This window comes from Cynocephalus volans, chromosome 11 (assembly GCF_027409185.1).
Source record: "Cynocephalus volans isolate mCynVol1 chromosome 11, mCynVol1.pri, whole genome shotgun sequence".
Classification (NCBI taxonomy): Eukaryota; Metazoa; Chordata; class Mammalia; order Dermoptera; family Cynocephalidae; genus Cynocephalus; species Cynocephalus volans.
In genome coordinates, this window is record NC_084470.1 from 14,666,241 (window position 1) to 14,684,126 (window position 17,886).

At 40.9% G+C, this 17,886-nt stretch overlaps 2 long non-coding RNA genes across 2 annotated transcripts; one reads left to right on the forward strand and one right to left on the reverse strand.

Moving 5' to 3' along the window:
- Window positions 1-208: 208 nt before the first annotated feature.
- Window positions 209-16,679, reverse strand: LOC134391261 (uncharacterized). Its single transcript, XR_010024930.1, has 4 exons — window positions 16,594-16,679; window positions 16,252-16,347; window positions 6,823-6,980; window positions 209-265 (listed from the first exon to the last, which is right to left on the reverse strand). It is a non-coding gene; the product is annotated as an uncharacterized LOC134391261 (long non-coding RNA).
- On the forward strand, window positions 15,340-17,427 carry LOC134391260 (uncharacterized). The gene is made up of 2 exons (XR_010024929.1): window positions 15,340-15,600; window positions 17,047-17,427. It is a non-coding gene; the product is annotated as an uncharacterized LOC134391260 (long non-coding RNA).
- The last annotated feature ends 459 nt before the right edge of the window (window positions 17,428-17,886 follow it).

Sequence of the window (17,886 nt, forward strand, 5' to 3'; positions counted from 1 at the left end):
ATGGACTGGGCCCGGTTAGACGCCTCAAGTAGGTATCTTCTGAAAATGAAATTCTCCAAACCTAAAGAGTCTGAAACTTCACTTTCTGGAATACTGGCTAATTTTATGTAAAAAAAAAAAAAAAAAAAAAAGCCAAGAACTTATATATTTTTTGGACAAATAAGTTAACCTCAATAAGGACAATTTAATATTCAGTGTCCACAATGAATAAATTTTAATCTTAACAATGTTTATTTTCAAGCATCTTAGAGAAGGTACAAAACACCTAAAAAAAAAAAAAAAGAAATGTTTGGTTATGTTTTGGATTGGTATGCAGAGTCTTCTGAAAGATTCAATAAATTAAAAACTGTAAGAACCCAAATGCCCCAAGGGACCACACCTTGATCACATAAGTCCTTCTCGGCCACACCCCATCATGGCGCTGGTAGCCCTCTAAGTAGGGATTGTATTTTAAGCCAATCAGCCTTCCCTAGAAGCCCTATATATATGTGTGTGTGCCGCCTAATAAACGAGCCCTCTCCGGTGGATCGTCAACTGGTGTCGACTCATGTCCTTTCAAAAACTGCCTTTCTGAAAGCTTTCTTCCAAAAAGCAAATCATAAATCTTGATTTTTTTTTAGTTTAGTTTCTTTATTTTTTAGTGAATATTAACAAGATTTAGCCATCTGGACAAGTAATCTTGTTCCATGGGTCACAAACACAACTTAGATGAAGATATTCTTTTATAAACTCATAAGATTTGGAATACGACTTAAATTTTAGGCTGAAAGCAATAAGATCTGCTTTTGTCTGCATGTTTTGGTATGTCTGTATGTGTGATATTTTTCTACTTCTGGATGGCATTGACAACCTTAATTTGTAAAAGATCTCTATTTCATTGTCTTAAAGAAAAACAAGCACTTATATAATTATTCCATAAACTCATAGAAATATAGAAAAGTTTTCCCACAAAAGGAAAGAGAAAGCAAACAGGACAAAACTGAATTTATATAAAAAAAAATGTTGTAGAAGTTTTGTGAAAGAGGAATCTTGAAAAAAATTTATGTAATCAAGCTGGCTAAGATTTGAAGATAATTACTTATACTTGTGTTTCATTGAGCATTAATATCAAAAGTATACTGATGTAAAACTAGAATTTGGTCTCCTCTGTTAAAACAACAAGGATTTCTTGGAGAATTGCATTGCTTCTAATAAGAAATAGTGAAAGATTTGTCTTTACCTTTTAAGTCATCTGCCTCAGAAACAAATACTTCGTATCTTATCAAAATAATTTTCTGTATTTTCTGTTGTATTTCATCAGATCTTTTATTACTTAAGAAAACTGAGTCCTCTCTATTAAAAAGATAAGGTTTTTTTCCCACAAATATGTAACTTTCTATATTTACCTTTAAAATCTCTTTTCCACTATTTTTTTTTATTGAAGCATAATTGGTTATATATATTTTGGGGGTACAGTGTTAACTATCATTACTAGTATACAATATGTGATGGTCAAATCATTATTATTAGCATATTCATTACTACAAATCATAATTACTCTTTGTACCCCTTACAAAATTTCTTCCTAACTCCCCTCCTTTGCCCTCCCCCTTTCCCACCTCTAGTAACCATAGATTTGTTCTCTCCTTCTGAAAGTTCAACATATCATTGTGGCCTTCCTTCCTTCCTTCCTTCCTTCCTTCCTCTTCCTCTCTCTCTCTCTCTCTCTCTCTTTTTTCCTTCTTTCTTAACAACCACTTATGAGTGAGGACATGTGGTGTTTCGTTTCTGTGTCTGGCTTAACTCACTTAACATAATTTTCTCCAAGCTCATCCATGTTGCTGTAAATGGCAAAATTTTATTCTTTTTTATGGCTGAGTAGTATTCCATTCTGTATATATACCATATTTTTCTTACCTAATCATGTGTCGGTGGGCATTTGGGTTGGTTCCATATCTTGGCTATTGTAAATAAAGCTCTGATGGATATGGGAGTGCAGGTATCCCTTCGACATGATGATTTCCATTCCTTTGAATATATATCCAGAAATAGATTTCTGGATCATATGGTAGTTCTACCTGCAGTTGTTTGAGGAAGCTTCATAGTGTTTTCCATAGTGGCTGTACTATTTTACAGACACACCAACAGTGTCAAAGAGTTCACCTTTTTCCACAACTTTGCCAGCATTTGCTATTCTCAGTCTTTCTAATAATGGCCCATCTATCTGAGGTGAGGTGATACCTCAGTGTGGTTTTGATTTGCATTTCCCTGATGCTTGAGCATGTTTCCATGTACCTGTTGGCCATTTGTAGCTCTTCCTTTGAAAAATGTCTATTCTGCTCCTTTGCCCATTTCTTAATTGGATTAATGTTTTTTTTTTTTTAATTTTAAAGTTGAGTTTCTTGTATATTCTATTTATTAATCCCTTGTTGAATGTATAGTTTGCAAATATTTTCTCCCACTATGTAGGTTGTCTTTTCACTCTATTGATTGTACTCTAACCCTAATCCTAACCCTAACCCTGTGCAGAAGCTTTTTAGTTTGATATAATCTGATTTATTTTTTCTTTTGTTGCTTCTCTTTTGGGGTCTCATTCTTAAAATCTTTGTCCACACTGAAGTATTTCCCCTATGTTTTCTTCTAGGAGGTTTATAGTTTCAGGTCTTTACTTAAGTCTTTAATCCATTGTGAGTTGATTTTGGTATATGGTGAGAGGTATGGGTCTAGTTTCATTCTTCTGCACATGGATATACAGTTTTTCCAGCACCATTTACTGAAGAGGCTGTCCTTTTCCCAGTGTATGTTCTTGGTGCTTTTGTTGAAGATCAGTTGGCTGTAAGTTTGTGGCTTCATTTCTGGTTCTCTATTCTGTTCCATTGGTCCATGTATCATTTTTATGCCAGCACCATACTGTTTCAGTTACAATAGCTTTTTAGTGTAGTTTGAAGTCCAGTAGTATAATGCCTCAGTTTTATTTTATTTTTGCTCAGGATTGCTTTGGCTATTCATGGTCTTTTGTTTTCCATATGAATTTTTGGGTATTTTTTTCTATTTCTGTGAATAAATGTCATTGGTATTTTGATGGATATTGCATTGAATCTGTAGATTGCTTTGGGTAGTATGGACATTTTCACAATGTTAATTCTTCCAATCCATTAGCAATAAATGTCTTCCTATCTTTTTGAGTCCTCTTTAAAGTCTTTCAGCAGCCTCTTCAATAAATGGTGCTGGTAAAATCGGGCACCCATAGAAGAATGAAACTACACCTGTATCTTTCATGATATACCCAACTCAACTCAAGATGGACTAAAGACTTAAATATAAGACCTGAAACGATTAAACTCCTAGAAGAAAACATAGGGACAACTTTTCAGTATGCAGGACTCAGCAAAGACTTTATGAATATGACCCCAAAAGTACAGGCAACAAAAGAAAAAAAAAAGGTATTATATCAAACTCAAAAGCTTCTGTACAGCAAAGGAAACATCAACAGAGTGAAAAGAAAATTTACAGAATGGGAGAAATTATTTTAAACTATGCATTCAACAAAGGATTAATATACAGAATAAACAAGGAACTCAAACAACTTAATAGTTAAACAACAGCTAACCCAATCTAAAAATGGGCAAAGGAGCTGAATAGGCATTTCTCAAAGGAGATACAGAAATAGCCAACAGGTACATGAGAAAATGCTCATCATCACTAAACATCAGGGAAATGCAAATCAAAACCGCCTTGAGATATCATCTCAACACAGTGAGACTGGCTATTGTAAAAAAAAGAGAGAATAAGAAATGCTGGAAAGGATGCAGAGAAAGTTGAACCCTCTTACACTGTTGATGGGACAGTAAATTAGTACAGCCATTATGGAAAACAGAGTTTCTGCAAACAAGGACAGATAGAACTACTGTATGATTCAGCAATCCCACTGCTGGGTATATACCCAAAGGAATAGAAATCATCATGTGGAAGGAGTATCTGCACTCCCATGTTTATTGGAACTCTATTTACCAAGAGTTGGAACCAATCTAAATGTCCATCAACAGATAACTGGATAAGGAAAATATGGTACATATACATAATGATATATATTAATCAGCCACAAAATAGAATGAAATTCTGCCATTCATAGCAATATGGATAAGCTTGGAGAAAATTATGTTAAGTGAAACAAGCCAGGCACAGAAAGAATACTGCATGTCCTCATTCATAAGTGGGATCTAAAAAACAAACAAATACACAAAAAAGAAAGTTATAGCAATCACAATAATATGAACTTTCAAAAGGAGAGAACAGATCTATGATTACTAGGGATTGGAATGGGGGAGGGAGAAATGGGTTAGTGAGAAATTGGTGAAGGGTCACAAAGAATGATTACATTTTGTATTGATGGTTATTAATTATCCTGATTTGATCATCATTTATTGTGCATAGGTACTGATATTCAACTCTGGACCCCACAAATACGTGTAATCAATTAAAAGGGATAAAAAAAGATCAATGACAAAATTAAAGTTTTTCAGAACTGTAATAAAAAGTTTGATGGGTTTATGAAACTGCTAACCAAAATCAGGCAAAGCAAAAATTAATTATATGAGGTTAAAGAACTGATAAAGATAATGCTTTTATGACTTTTACTTAAAACATTGCTGGTTCTTTACTTAAATGCCCAGATTTAAGAAAACTTCTCTCTTAAGCTATCTATAACTTACTCCAACTTGATAAGATATACTTTCACAAATTTGCTTTTCTTTCTTATTTGATTCCTTCAAAATTTGGAAACTGTTTGTGAACATCCTTATGATTTTTATGGCAATATGGAAATTTACATAAGTTCAATAAAAACTTGCTCTCTCTTTATAGCAGGATACAATTGGAAACATTGATTATAAACTGGCTTGTCTCTTCTAAATTCCTGAGTCCACTTCATGTGGCCCTAATTTGCCCTAATTTCCCACCAACATGGGCCATGAGGACCTGAGAATGAGCCTCCCAGCACTGAGGGATCAATACAAAGAAAAGTAAGACCTTTTCAGTTAGGAAATTGATCATCAGTGCTTTCAGGAGGAATGTTTTGATTGAAAAGGGGGAAATAATGTCTTCTCAATGACTCAGTTACACCAGCAGTTCTCTAAAAATATTCACAGCCTTGAAGGGGGAACACATGACTTGGATGAGACATCCTGTTCCTAAACAAAAGATTCATGTAAGTTCTCGAAATTGTTGATGCACCAATTAATGTGTAGCTTGCTAACTCTGAGTCAGCCACCTGTTGCCAATCAATTATTAAAACAATAGATAAACAAATGCCCTGATCCCTCCACCAGCTGGGTTGCAAATGCCATGTCCTACATCATGTCAAATAGTTCCATTCCAGATTAACCCCTTCCTCACCCTGACCCACATGAAGCAGTAAGATGAGTTTGTGGCCCATTCCATAGAAATGGAAGGAACTACTGACAGTGGGGAAGCTGTTGGAGTGAGCAGGAATGAAGCCATGTTGAGAGCTAAAACTGCACGGACTTTAGGAAAGAAAAAAAAAAATGACACACTTTTTTCTCAGCATGCGTTTCTCTGTGTTTCCTCTGTTCCCATGGTTATTTGGTATTTTGAACCTTGGTTATTTGGCAAGATGACTTTATTTACATGAATGCAAAGTTGTTTTCCAGCCAGCCTGGAGTTGTAAACTTGCCATGAGATGGGACCCTAACATAACATCAAGAAGGAGAACAGAAACCAGACAGAGCCTTGGTGAGATTTTGCACTGGCCCCTTACACGTCCCCCTCCCTCCTGCTTTTCACTTCCCACATTCCATTCCCTCTACCCCCTCTTAAAAAACCCCTCAGTAAATCTGAGTCCTTGAGATGGTTTTAGTCTGGCCACTCTCCTTCAGGTTTACCAAAAAGATGAGTTAGCCTACATCTACTTCAGGCTACCTGGCTGAATAAAGCTGCCTTCCCTCATCATCAACATTTGACCTTTGAGTCTTTTGTTTGTTTGGGCGATGGGCAGCCAGACTTGGTTGGGTAACAATTTGCCTATTTTTTTAGAGGATTATTTGGTTTTTTGCTGTTGTGTTGTTTAAGTTTCTTGTATATTCTGGATATTAATCCCTTGTCAGATGAACAGTTTGCAAATGTTTCCTCCCATTCTGCTGGTTGTCTCTTTGCTCTGTTGATTGTTTCTTTGGCCGTGCAGAAGCTTTTTAGTTTGATGTAGTCCCACTGTCTATTTTTGCTTTTGTTGCCCGTGGTTTAGAACACTGAAACCAAAGCCCTGCATTTCTGGAAGAATATTTTTGAACAATCAGAGAATGTCAGCAATGACTAGGACCAAGCTCCCAGCCCTGTCCTTGAAGGTAAGTGTGAGGTGGCTGGCAAGGGGAAGCTCACCCACCATCTGTTTGCAGGACACACGATGCTGTCCTGGGCTCCCTCTGAGCTGCAGCTCAGCACCTTCCTGTGGTCTGGCCCACTGTCCTCACGGACTAGCTAACTTAGCCACATGCTCTCTGTACTGCAGGATCTTGCCCGTAACCTGCCTGAAGCCTCGCCCTGGGCTTAGTTGGAACTGCTGGGTTCCAGGATTGTCTGCTCGGCTTCCACATCGCTTCCTAAGATCGCTATACCTCCTGCTGGACATTCTTTTAGAAAGCCTCCCTAATAACTCAAGAGATATTCCCTGGGTTTTTTTATGGCTGCAAAACAAGATGGTGTCCTGAGTCCACAAGATTAAGAAACAGGGGGCAGGGTGCAAAACAGAGAGAACCCTGCCACAGTCGGGTCAAAGGAGGCAATGACAGAGGGAGAGTCAGAGACACAGAGAGACAGAGACACACAGACCTGAGAAAGACCATCCTTTGTCTCCTCCCCCAGTTCTTCCACCACGTGGGGGTTCTTCTTAGCTCAGTCTTCAGGTGACTTTGTTTTGATAATATAAGGAATGAATCCCATGTAGACTTCCAGCAAATTTAAACTGAAAAGAGGTGTAACAACTGAATCTAAAAAGGGCAAAAGGAAAAATAAAAATACAAACATTATCACAAAGTATATGAGGCCTAAATCAGAGATCCCTTGCAACATGTGCAAATCTAAAGTTTCTTCATCCTGCCAGTCCAGCAGATCCCCCACTGCCAGGTGAGCTCTGCCCTGTCCTGGGGCAGCCATGCTCTGAGGAGGAAGAGCTGCCCCACCCACCCTCCTCGACTCTTTTCTTATGTGACTAGAGCTGGATTTTCCATCTCTTTTACTGCTTGTTTACACAAAAACAAAGGCTTTTGTTTAACTTCAGGCTACACAAGAGCAAAGTAGATTTGAAGATTGAAACAAAAAGAGAGAAAAACTGTTATCTCTTATAAATACAACCCAGGTCTGAGCCCACGTCCCTGGCTGTGCCTGCTAGGGGCCTGCTGGGTGCTCTGTGCTAAGGTCCTCACCGTGGGGTATATGGTCTGGGTTTGGATCCAGCGTCTAGGAAGCACTTCATGCACTAGTTACTCTAATCGATGCTGTTGTTATTATCTCCAGCAGAGACCCTGCAGCCTCCACCCCATTCCTCCATTATTGGAAACATGAGAATTGTTCTTTTGTCCATTTCTGAACATTTTGATTTTATTCTTCAAGGACATTGTCTTCCTGGAAAACTGGAATTACTTTTTTGGTGCAGGCAACTGTTTGCCTGAAGGGTAAGGGGAGGGATTGGGGTGTCCTTCACAGAGAGGCCCAGGCTGCCAAGCTGGGAACAAGGTGGGTGGGGGAGATCTTGACAGTTTGTAAAGAAGCTGGACCATCACTGGATCCATGTGCAGACGCTGGGGTTTTTACATGATTCCTATGGTCAATATTTTGTAGTTTGTAAAAACCATGGAAGGAGGCAGAGCAGAGGTTGAGAGGGTCAACCTGTAGAATTGAACACACCTGAGTTTGGGTCTCATTGGCAGCTCTTGCTAGTTGCAGTACCTGGGGCACAGTTTTACCTCATGGGAGCATCTGTTTCCTCAACTATAAAATTAGAATTATTTTGTATCTCTTTCAAAGGGCTGTTATGAAAATGAGCGACATGAGGTGCGTGAGGCACTGGCAGAATGTCTGGCAGAACAAGAACCAGGTGCTACACAGATAGCATTTGTGCTGCTCACTGTCACTTCTCACTGTGTGATGGAGATGCAGAGATGACTCAGAGCCCAAATATTAAGAACAATGAGAAGCTGGAAGGGACTGCACCAAGAAAACTCTGTCAAGAAGGGAGAAACAAGGTGCAGCCCTGAGTCAGTTATTTGCTTCAGCTTTTATTGTAAAGACAAGGAAATATAAGAGGAAAAACAACTTAATCAATCATTTAACAAAGGAATGAAAATAAATTGGCTATGGGGCATTCTCTGGAAAACATCTTGAGAAACAAAGGAAAGGGAGTAAGCTGGATAAGAAATGACCTTAATGTTCTTATCTAATCTAGCAGAAACTATTTGCTGTTCCCTGCACTTAGGCTCTGCGTAAGAGCATTTAGGACTTTTGCCCTTGGTGCCCTCCCTGTTCGTTGTCAAGCCTATGGGCTCCCACACTTCATCGCATCATTGCTGACTGGGAAAGGGGCCCTACGAGCCATGTGTGGTTTTAACAGCCCTCGCCATCAGGTAGGTGGTAGGTGAGCCCAGGATTCCCAAGGCGTTCACTGCAGTATGGGGTGGGGGCATGCGAGGAAGGTAGACGAGCTCATTCCCCACCTACCGGGTTCCCTGGGATGGTGCAGACACGGGCATGGAAAAGGGATAGCATAGAGCTGTTTGGCTTCTAGTTTAGACTTTTTGTCTTATTCGAGTTGAGATCAGAGCTCAAGAAAATCTATTCTGGACCATCTGTATGCTGGTTCTCTCTTCAAAACATGCTGACAGCAAAACTCACATTCCTGAGCTTTAAATTCAAAGTGCTGAGAAGTTTGGATTCAAGTCCCTGTGTTCCATAGGGACTTGTAGCTGTGAAAGCCAGCACACATCAGCCTTCCTAAGTCCCCTCTCCTGTGACATGGTTTTGTGCTCGGCCTAAGGGAGGGGTTGTGTGCAGTGAAGCTGTGACCTCTCACAGCATGAAGTAACTGTTTGCTGCCAGAACATCCTCATCCCCCATCCCCCCTCTACAGTCAGAATAGCCCCTGGGTCCTTCTTTTCCTCTATACAGTGCAAGTTTTATTTCACAATAACAGAAGGCATGAGCGACAGATGTGCTCATCAGCAAGACACTCCCAGCCGTCTGTTCCAGACACTGCATTCTGCCTGCCAACAGCACTTTGTCCTGCAAGCCCTCTCTGTAGCATGCACGTGGGCTGTCCTCAGACGCTTTATTCACGCAGTGCACAGTGTTCTTTTCATTTCTACAGTCTTGGACAGCGCTCACCACCCTCCTTTCAACCGTTCTCTTGGACGGCGTTTACCACCCTCTTTTCAAAGGTTCTCTCCAGACCTGGCCCGTTTGTCAACCATGTCCTTTCTGCCTTCCTCAGTGGTTGTGGCTGTCCGGGCATGGACAAGGGCCGTGCTCTCCTGCAGTGGCTCCACTCTGAGTCCTTCTCGGGTCTCTTGCAGCCATCTCCGTTCACTCAGCCACATTTCCTTCCTCAATTAGTGTTATTTAGAGATCAGCTTCAAATGTCCAACATTGGCACTTATGTTGGAAACATCAAATAGTAAAGTGGAGAGGATAATACTCCCTTTTGGGGGACAAAAATCTGGTTCAGTCTATTTTCCACCTTCTTTGTTTTCCAGGCACGTCAGTTATTCTTGACTAAATTAACATCTTTCTTAAGCCTCACCACAATCCATGTGAATTCAAGCTAAGAAACTAGATTTGGAATATATTTCTCCCATGTCCACATGCAGTGGTGGTTCAAGTTAAAAGACAACCTATAAAAGTATTAAATATAAATAACAAATATTGAAGGTGGGGTTATTCCTGAGTGGATCAATTGCCATCTCTAATATCAGAGATCAGACAGATATTGTTTAGAACTGGTAATACAGTTATGTGGCATAGGCCTCTGATCTAGACAAGTTGTCAGGGAAGACACCAGAAGAACTGAAACATAGCAATCTGCTCTTGCGTCTGGGACAGAGGCTTGGAACAGGTGGAGACTTGTTTCATTGTAAACTCATCTGCACTTTCTATCATGCACAGACATCACACTGACAAAAATAAAATAATGGTCCTTAGCTTTTTTGCATCCTCTTGAACGCAAAGAGAAGCTGTCAGGCCAAAAGGGTGATTCAGATTCGGGGTGTGGGGTAGGAGGATTGGGTGGGGAAAGAGAGACCCTGCTCCTTACGGGATGCTTCCCATGGGCACCCAGGAGAGGAGCAGGTAGAAGGAAAGCAACGCTACCAGAAACCCAGTGAGTCATGAGGGGAGGAATCATGTTTCTTGTCTTTAGATTTGCTGGGTTACATGCCTGAGATAACCATGGAGAATGCTTTGTCCACTATTGTGTGTTTCAGAGCTTCAGGCTGGAGTCTTCAAAGCCAAATCCTAAGGCTGCAGAATTTGTCTCCAGGGTTCCCCAGCCTGCACCCCATCTCTGTGCTCCCTGCTCTGTTTCAGGAAATTTTTCTACAGAGCTCGCACATTTCCCGGCCTCATGGGATTGCAAGATTGCTTTGGAAAAACAATTCACAGCAATGTTCACTTGCTCTGGCAGTAAAAATAAAACACATGCACAAACAGAAAAAGACTCCTTGGTGAAAGCTCAGAGCACTGAATTCAGCCCTGGCACAGGTGGGCTCTGATCCCAGAGCCTTTCCTGTTTTACTGTGTCATTAGAGGGGAACTAGAGTCCTGGAGAAGTGACTCTCTCAATATCTGCTTGGGGCCTTGAAGGGACCACCAAGGACTAGTTGGTCCAAGCCTCTTTATGTAGCAGGAAGACCATCGAGCCCCACAAGACTCAAATCCTCCAACTCCAAGTTACAAGTTATGTTAGGTAGACTTTGCTTATCTTTCCACACCATTGTCAACAATTCGCACATCCAATTGCCCATTGGAACCATCTGGGGAGTTTAAAATATATGTGGATTCTGAGGCCTTAGAGCTAGACTCAGAGCCTCTGGCAGTGAGGCCTGGGAAACCAGGATTTTAAAAAACCTGCCAGGTGACCTGATGCAGCAGGCAGGGTGCCCCCTGCAGGCTAGCCTTTGGAAGCCACTGTGCAGATGGCCTCAAGGGTCTTTCTGCACTCTCACTGCCTAGGACCCTTTGATTTAGTGAATGCATTCCTAACACAGGGCAACACGCCAGCAGGAGGAGAGTCTGGAGGGTCTTCAGCCACTTTCTGCATGCACACCCATCCCTATGGAGCCTCCTGCCTGCTTCCACCTCTCCCAAGTTGTGGTTGCTTTTGAAAACTGGCAGGGGTGCTGGTCCTGCCCCTCACTGTGACCCCTTGGGATCCCAGCCCAGTGAGACCCAGCAGGAGGAGAGCAGGGCCTGTTTCTGGGTGGAAAGTCCATGCTTCAAATCTCGCTGGTTCCACAGGAAGGCCCTGCCCATTGCAACCTGGGTGATGCGGAATGACGTTGCCCTTAGGCAATTGTTTCTGGCATAAAGTGAGAGTTCAGTGCCTGCGACTACTGAAAAGGACGTGATAGAGGCAAGAAACACTCTGAGGGAAAAAGAAATGTGGCTGAATGTAAAGATTTTTTAAATTTTATTTTCTACTTGTAAATATTCTTAACAAAAAATGTACCATTTTAATTATTTTTAGGGTACAGTTCAGTGGTGTGAAGCACATTCACATTGTTGAACAACCGTCACCACCCATCTCGAGAACTTTCTCATCTTCCCAAATTGAAACTCTGTCCCCATTAAACATTAACTCCCTGTTCCCCTTACCCCAGCCCCTGGCAGACACCATTCTATGTTCTGTGTGTATGAGTCTGACTGCTCTAGAGACCTCATACAAGTGGACTCCCATACTCTCGGTCCTTTTGTGACTGGCTTAGTCCATTTAGCATAATGTCTTCATGCATGTTCTAGCATGTGTCAGAATTTATTTCTGAGGCTGAATAATATTCCAATGTGTATATACACCACATTTTGTTTACACATTCATCCATCAATAGACACTTGGGTCATCTCCACCTTTGGGCTATTATGAATGATGCTGCTATAAACATGGGTGTGCAAATATCCATTTCGGTCCTTGCTTTCATTTCTTTTGGGTATATACCCAGAAGTGAAACTTGGATCAAATGATCATTCTATTTTTAATTTTTTGAGGAACTACCATAAATTTTCCATGGAGGCCACACCATTTTACATTCCAACTAGCAGCACAAGAGTTCTGATTCCTACACATCCTCAACAACAGCCATCCTAACGGGTGTAAAGTGGTATCTCATTGTGTGTTTGATTTGCATTTCCCTAATGATTAGTGATGTTGAGCACCTTTTCATGTGCTTATTGGCCATTTATATATATTTTTTGGAGAAATGTCTGTTCAAGTCCATCACCCACTTTTAGTCACATTGTTTGTTCTATTTTTGTTGTTGTTGCATTCTCAGAGTTCTTTATACATTCTGGATATTAACTGCTTATCAGATATATGATTTGCAAATATTTTCTTCTTTTCTGTGGGTTACCTTTTCACTCTGCTGATAGTGTCCTTTGAGGTCAGAAGTTTTCAATTTTGATGTAGTCCAATTTATGTATGTGAGGAAAATAGAGTAGTTTAGTCAGGCCCCCTCACCTCAGGTCCAGTTGGGGGTGGTGCTGCACATTCTTTGTGAACAAGTTGTGTAGGGATGGAGTTAGTGCGCATGCGTGCCCGGGTACTTTTAGCTTGTTGCTATTCTTGTGTGTTCTTTAGTGTGTGAAGCAGCAGCTCGGCAGAGCATGTGTCTAAAAATAAAACATGTTTACTCTGCTGGCAGATGCTCAGTTTCTCTTTGGACTGCCTAGCTCTTAGACGTGTGTGTGCTGAATAAAGCTTACTATTTCTTCAACCAGGCTCCAAGGACCTTTTTCTGGTTACCTAGCTCGTAGACCTGCATGTGAAGGGTTTGTGAACAGGCTTGAGGGGTCTGTGAGCTCCAGACCCAGCCCTAGCTCTACAATGTATGTTTCCTTTCATTGCTTATGCTTTTGGTGACAGACAAGTTATCAACAAATACAATGTCATGAAGATTTTTCCTATAGTTTTAGCTCTTATCTTTAGGCCTTTAGTTCATTTTAAGACAATTTTTATAAATGGAGGAAGGTAAGATTTCAACTTCATATATATATATATATATATATATATATATATATATATATATATTTTTTAAAGTGAATACCTAGTTTTACTAACACCATTTATTGTAAAGACTGTTCTTTCTCCATTGAATGGTGTAATGCGGAAGCCCCAAATCTGTGAGGACACTCACATATTATATGCCTATTCCAAAGAGCTCATGTGGAGATCCAACAGGTAGAGACATTTGTTTATTAGACTTATGAGAGACACTGACGGTGGTTGGTCAGCCTGATATCCACACTGCCATGGAGTATCTACAACAGTTATATAGCAAACAGATCAGAGTAGAAGTGTAAATCATTTTCAGGTTTACATGCAGACCCTCACATCAACCACACAACTCATAGTGCATAGTGCATAGATAAATTAATCTACTCGCAACTCTCCTGGTGACAGAATACTAGTTCATTTACTTAGGTTCCCTGCTCTCTCCAACCTTCTGATAGTTCTTAAAGAGGATGTGCCTTTCCTTGGGCGAAGGGGTAGACTCCCAGGGGGGAGTAGGAACTCTGGTATGCACACAGAGGTTGGAATAGGGCTATGTCCAGGATTTATCCCACAAATGGTCTTGGTACTATTGTTGAAAATTATTTGACTATATATGTGAGGGTTTATTTCTGGATTCTGTATTCTATCCCATTGTCTTTATGCTAGTATCATACTGTTTTGATTAATGTAGCTTTGCAGTAAGTTTTGAAATCAGGAAGAGTGAGACCTCCAACTTTGTTTTTTCTTTTTCAAGATCATTCTGGCTTTTCTGGGCCTCTTAAGATTACATGTAAATTTTAGGGTAGATTTTTCTATTTCTGCAGAAGAAAAAAACATACAACACTGACATGCCATAACCCATTTAGGTGTCACAGCCTTATTAACAGTGTGGAGAAATAATCTAAGCTAATTTGGTCATTCAACAAAAGTCAAGTTCTTCTGTTCAGTATATTCTGGTAGTTAAGCTGAGAGAATGCTATATGATCCCTGCCTTCCTCTCAGTCTCACCACCCAGTGATAGAAAGAAGCCTCAGATCAAACTCTTTCCAACATTCACATATTAATTTACAGGCATGCACCCAGCAGTCCTGTGGCCTTTCCTTGGAGCTCACTCTCTGAGCTCCAGCTAGTGGCTGCATGAGAGGTTTACTCCAGAATGCACAGGTTCCGGGACCTCTGAGAAGAAAATGTCACAGGACCAGCACAGCCACCTGCCTCGAGCCTGCCCCAAGGTGGCATGGGCTCCTGGGTTTGTCTTATTCATTCAAGAGGGTCAGAGCCTGTGCAACAATTTCCCAGCCAAATTTTATATTATTTTTACAAACAAAAGTGAATTCTATCAGCTCTTGTGGTGATTACCTCTTTTACTGTAGGTTTCAATAATGGCAGTCATTGCTAATTAGAGACTCAATTGTAATGAATTGCCCTGGGCTTTGGATTCCTGATGGAGCTCTGAGCATTCACAGCTGTCCTTGGACTATAAGAGTTTATCCGTGTAACACACACTTCCCCCCTGTTTATGCTGAAGCATTGTGAAGTTCATTATCACACTGACCAACACTGTCCAAAGGAAATATAATGTAAGTTGTGTACGTAATTTCAAATTTTCTAGGAGCTACATTACCAAAAGTAAAAAGAATTAGGTGAGGATAATTTTAATAATATATGTTATCTAACCCAATGTATCCAAAATATTGTTTTAATGTGTAATCCATATAAAAATTACTAAGATACTCTTTCTTTTGTACCAAATTGATCTTGATTCAGATGATAAATTTTCAACAGTTAAATTGAAATACAGGCCTACCAAAACCAAAAAGTTGTGTTTAACAAATTTTAAACTCTTTAAGTTTTAAAATTAAAATTAAATAAAGTAAAAATTCAGTTTTTTAGTTGCACCAGCTACAATTCAAGCACACAGCAGCTGTGCATAGAGACAGAGCTTGTTCATCCTCCCAGCATCCTGTTGGATGGCGCTGGCACAGACTGATGGTATGACGGCAGACAGTGCCATCTGTTTCTTGGCGTGGAGCCTGTGGCTAAGAATGTTCACGTCCCCTCCTGGGGTTGCTCAGGTTTCCTGTGCAGTTGGTTATTAGTCTGTGTCTGATTCTCTTCTCTCTACATCCAAGTGAAACTCTCCAACCAGAGGTTGGGTATGGCATTTGAGCTAGATGTGGAATTAGGATTCATCTAAAAGGACATGTTTACTAAATTTTTAGAACCAAATAAGGACTCTGAGGGAGAAGGCAAACAAAGAAAAGCAGAGGGTAGATAGAGGACACTCGGAACAGAAGAGAAGGGAGACTGGAAAAAAAGGAAAAGTGCTCAGAAGAGGAGCCGAGGCCTTGACTACGGTAAGGTGTTGAATTGATAGGCTGAGGAATTATCTGCCTGAATATTTTTAAAACACCATTAAAATATTAAGGAAAAGATAAGGAAGAGGAACTTTCGGGAATTAGGAAAAAATGTTGTGGTTGTTCACGTGGAAACGGCATGTGTACTGTGCTTGTCTCTGTTGAGCTGTCTTGTCCTAACCAAAGAGAACTCTGGGTATAAAATAAAATACACAGGATCCCTGAGAGTTTTGGTTAACCCATGCCGCAAGAGGGAGTTTCTTATGTGAAACAGGTAAACCAAAGGGCAGATAAATCTACCTGCAATGCCAGGTCTGTGTGTTCCACACCCGATCTACCCTGCTGGTGACTTTTGCTTGACTGGTTCCCACCATTTCCCTTTGGGTGCTGGCTCACACCTCCAAAATTTCCTGAAACTACTCCCCTCCTGCCCCCTATTTCTTTGTGGTGTAATGTCTCCTGCCTTCCAAGCCAGGTGAAGAGTCTCACCTGCCAGGGAGCCACCGTCAGTGCCAGGAGTGAAATGCCTCCAGAAAAGCCCTGCAGCGTGGTGTGAGTGGCTCGTGTTCACATGAGGTGCTTACATAACTGGCCAAACCAAAGGGAGACGCATCCCCTCCTGAGCAGAGAGCTATATCAAGTGGAGCCTACCTTGATGAGCGGGTGTAACTCCTGCCTCCAGCCCTAAGGCTGGCCTGCCCGCAGCCTCTGGAATTTGAATCAGGAAATTCTGAACTTTCCATAATGCTGTTAAAAATCAAGAACAAGAGATTCATTTTATTTTCTAAAGAGTAAAGTCTGTATACATATTGCTCTCTGCTGTTCACCAGAAACAAGGATTTATTTCATTAGTGAGATAATAACCCCGAAATACTATACCTCCTCAAGGAGTGAGTGGTTTAGAAATTCTCTCTCTCTCTGGTACACCCCCACCCCCAACAGACATACATAAAGAGGGAAGAAAATATTAAAAATGGTATATCTTTTGCTCACGTGCAAGACGGAAGTTTAAGTTCTTCACTTATCTTGCACAAGGCTCTGTGACCACATTTCCCAGTTAATGGTGACTGTGTCCCCTGGGCTGCACAGCTCCCTTCTGAGCTCTGCTCTGTGCTGCTGGCAGCCGCATTCCTGCCAGCTGCCGCCTGTTGGGCTCTACCAAGAAGTGGTGCGGAGGGGGTGGGAGGCTGGAAGAGGGGCACAGATCCCAGGTAAATGGATCCAGCTCAGATAAGAACAGGAAGATGTTTCATGGAGGCAGACACTCCCTCCTTGATTCTAAAATCCCGTATATACTCGATGGTGTATTTTGTGCTCACATAAGCTCAAATCTGTTTGATGTAATGGACAGTGAAATCTGACTTACAGAATACAGAAGGCACCTCCTTTTTTTGTTCACATGAGTGACAGTTGGGTCCCCCCTGCTCACTCTCTTTTCTTTAACAGTAGAACCCTGGAGCTATGATTTGGACACGATTGTCCACCCAGAGGCCAGTTCCCAGCCCCTCAGCAGCTGCATGCAGCCAAGTGAGGAATGTTTGCCAGAGGAAATGTGAGCAGAAGGATGTGGAAATGAGGCTACTGAGCTCCCCCGGCTGTCACCTGCTCTCATTATAAAGAAAATTTGTGCTCTTCTCAGTGATGTCACTGCAAAGCTAATGGCCAGGAAGGTGACAGAAGGGGCTCGTGCTTGGAACATTCTGTTCCTAAGAATCAGATTTCCTGGGGAAATTAGGCTGGAACAGGAGAGTTTTGGAAAACATGCTTCAGTTCAGCTTTCAAAACAAGAACAAAGGGAAAATAAAAACAAAAGATGAGAAAACCACAGTGATGGCTAATTTTGTGTGTCCACTTGGCGAGGCTATGGTGCCCAGTTGTTTGGTCAAACGCTAGTCTGGGTGTTGCTGTGAAGGTGTCTTGTGGAGGAAGTTAACACATATAATCAGTTGACTTTAAGTAAAGGAGATTACCCCTGATAATGTGAGTGAAACTCGTCCAATTAATTGAAGGCCTTAAGAGAAAAACTGAGGTTTCCAAGAGAAGAAGGAATTCTGCTTTAGACTGTAACATAAAAATTCCTCCTGCCTGTCAAATTCTGGATTCGCCAAGCCATATATATAAAAGTCTTGTATATATACACACACACATACATAAATCTCTGTATATATATATATGATCTCTTAATATACATGTACATACATGTACATAGTATGTATACATTATACATTTTACATATTTTATGTATAATGTGTATATATGTATACATATAAATAATACGGATCCTAC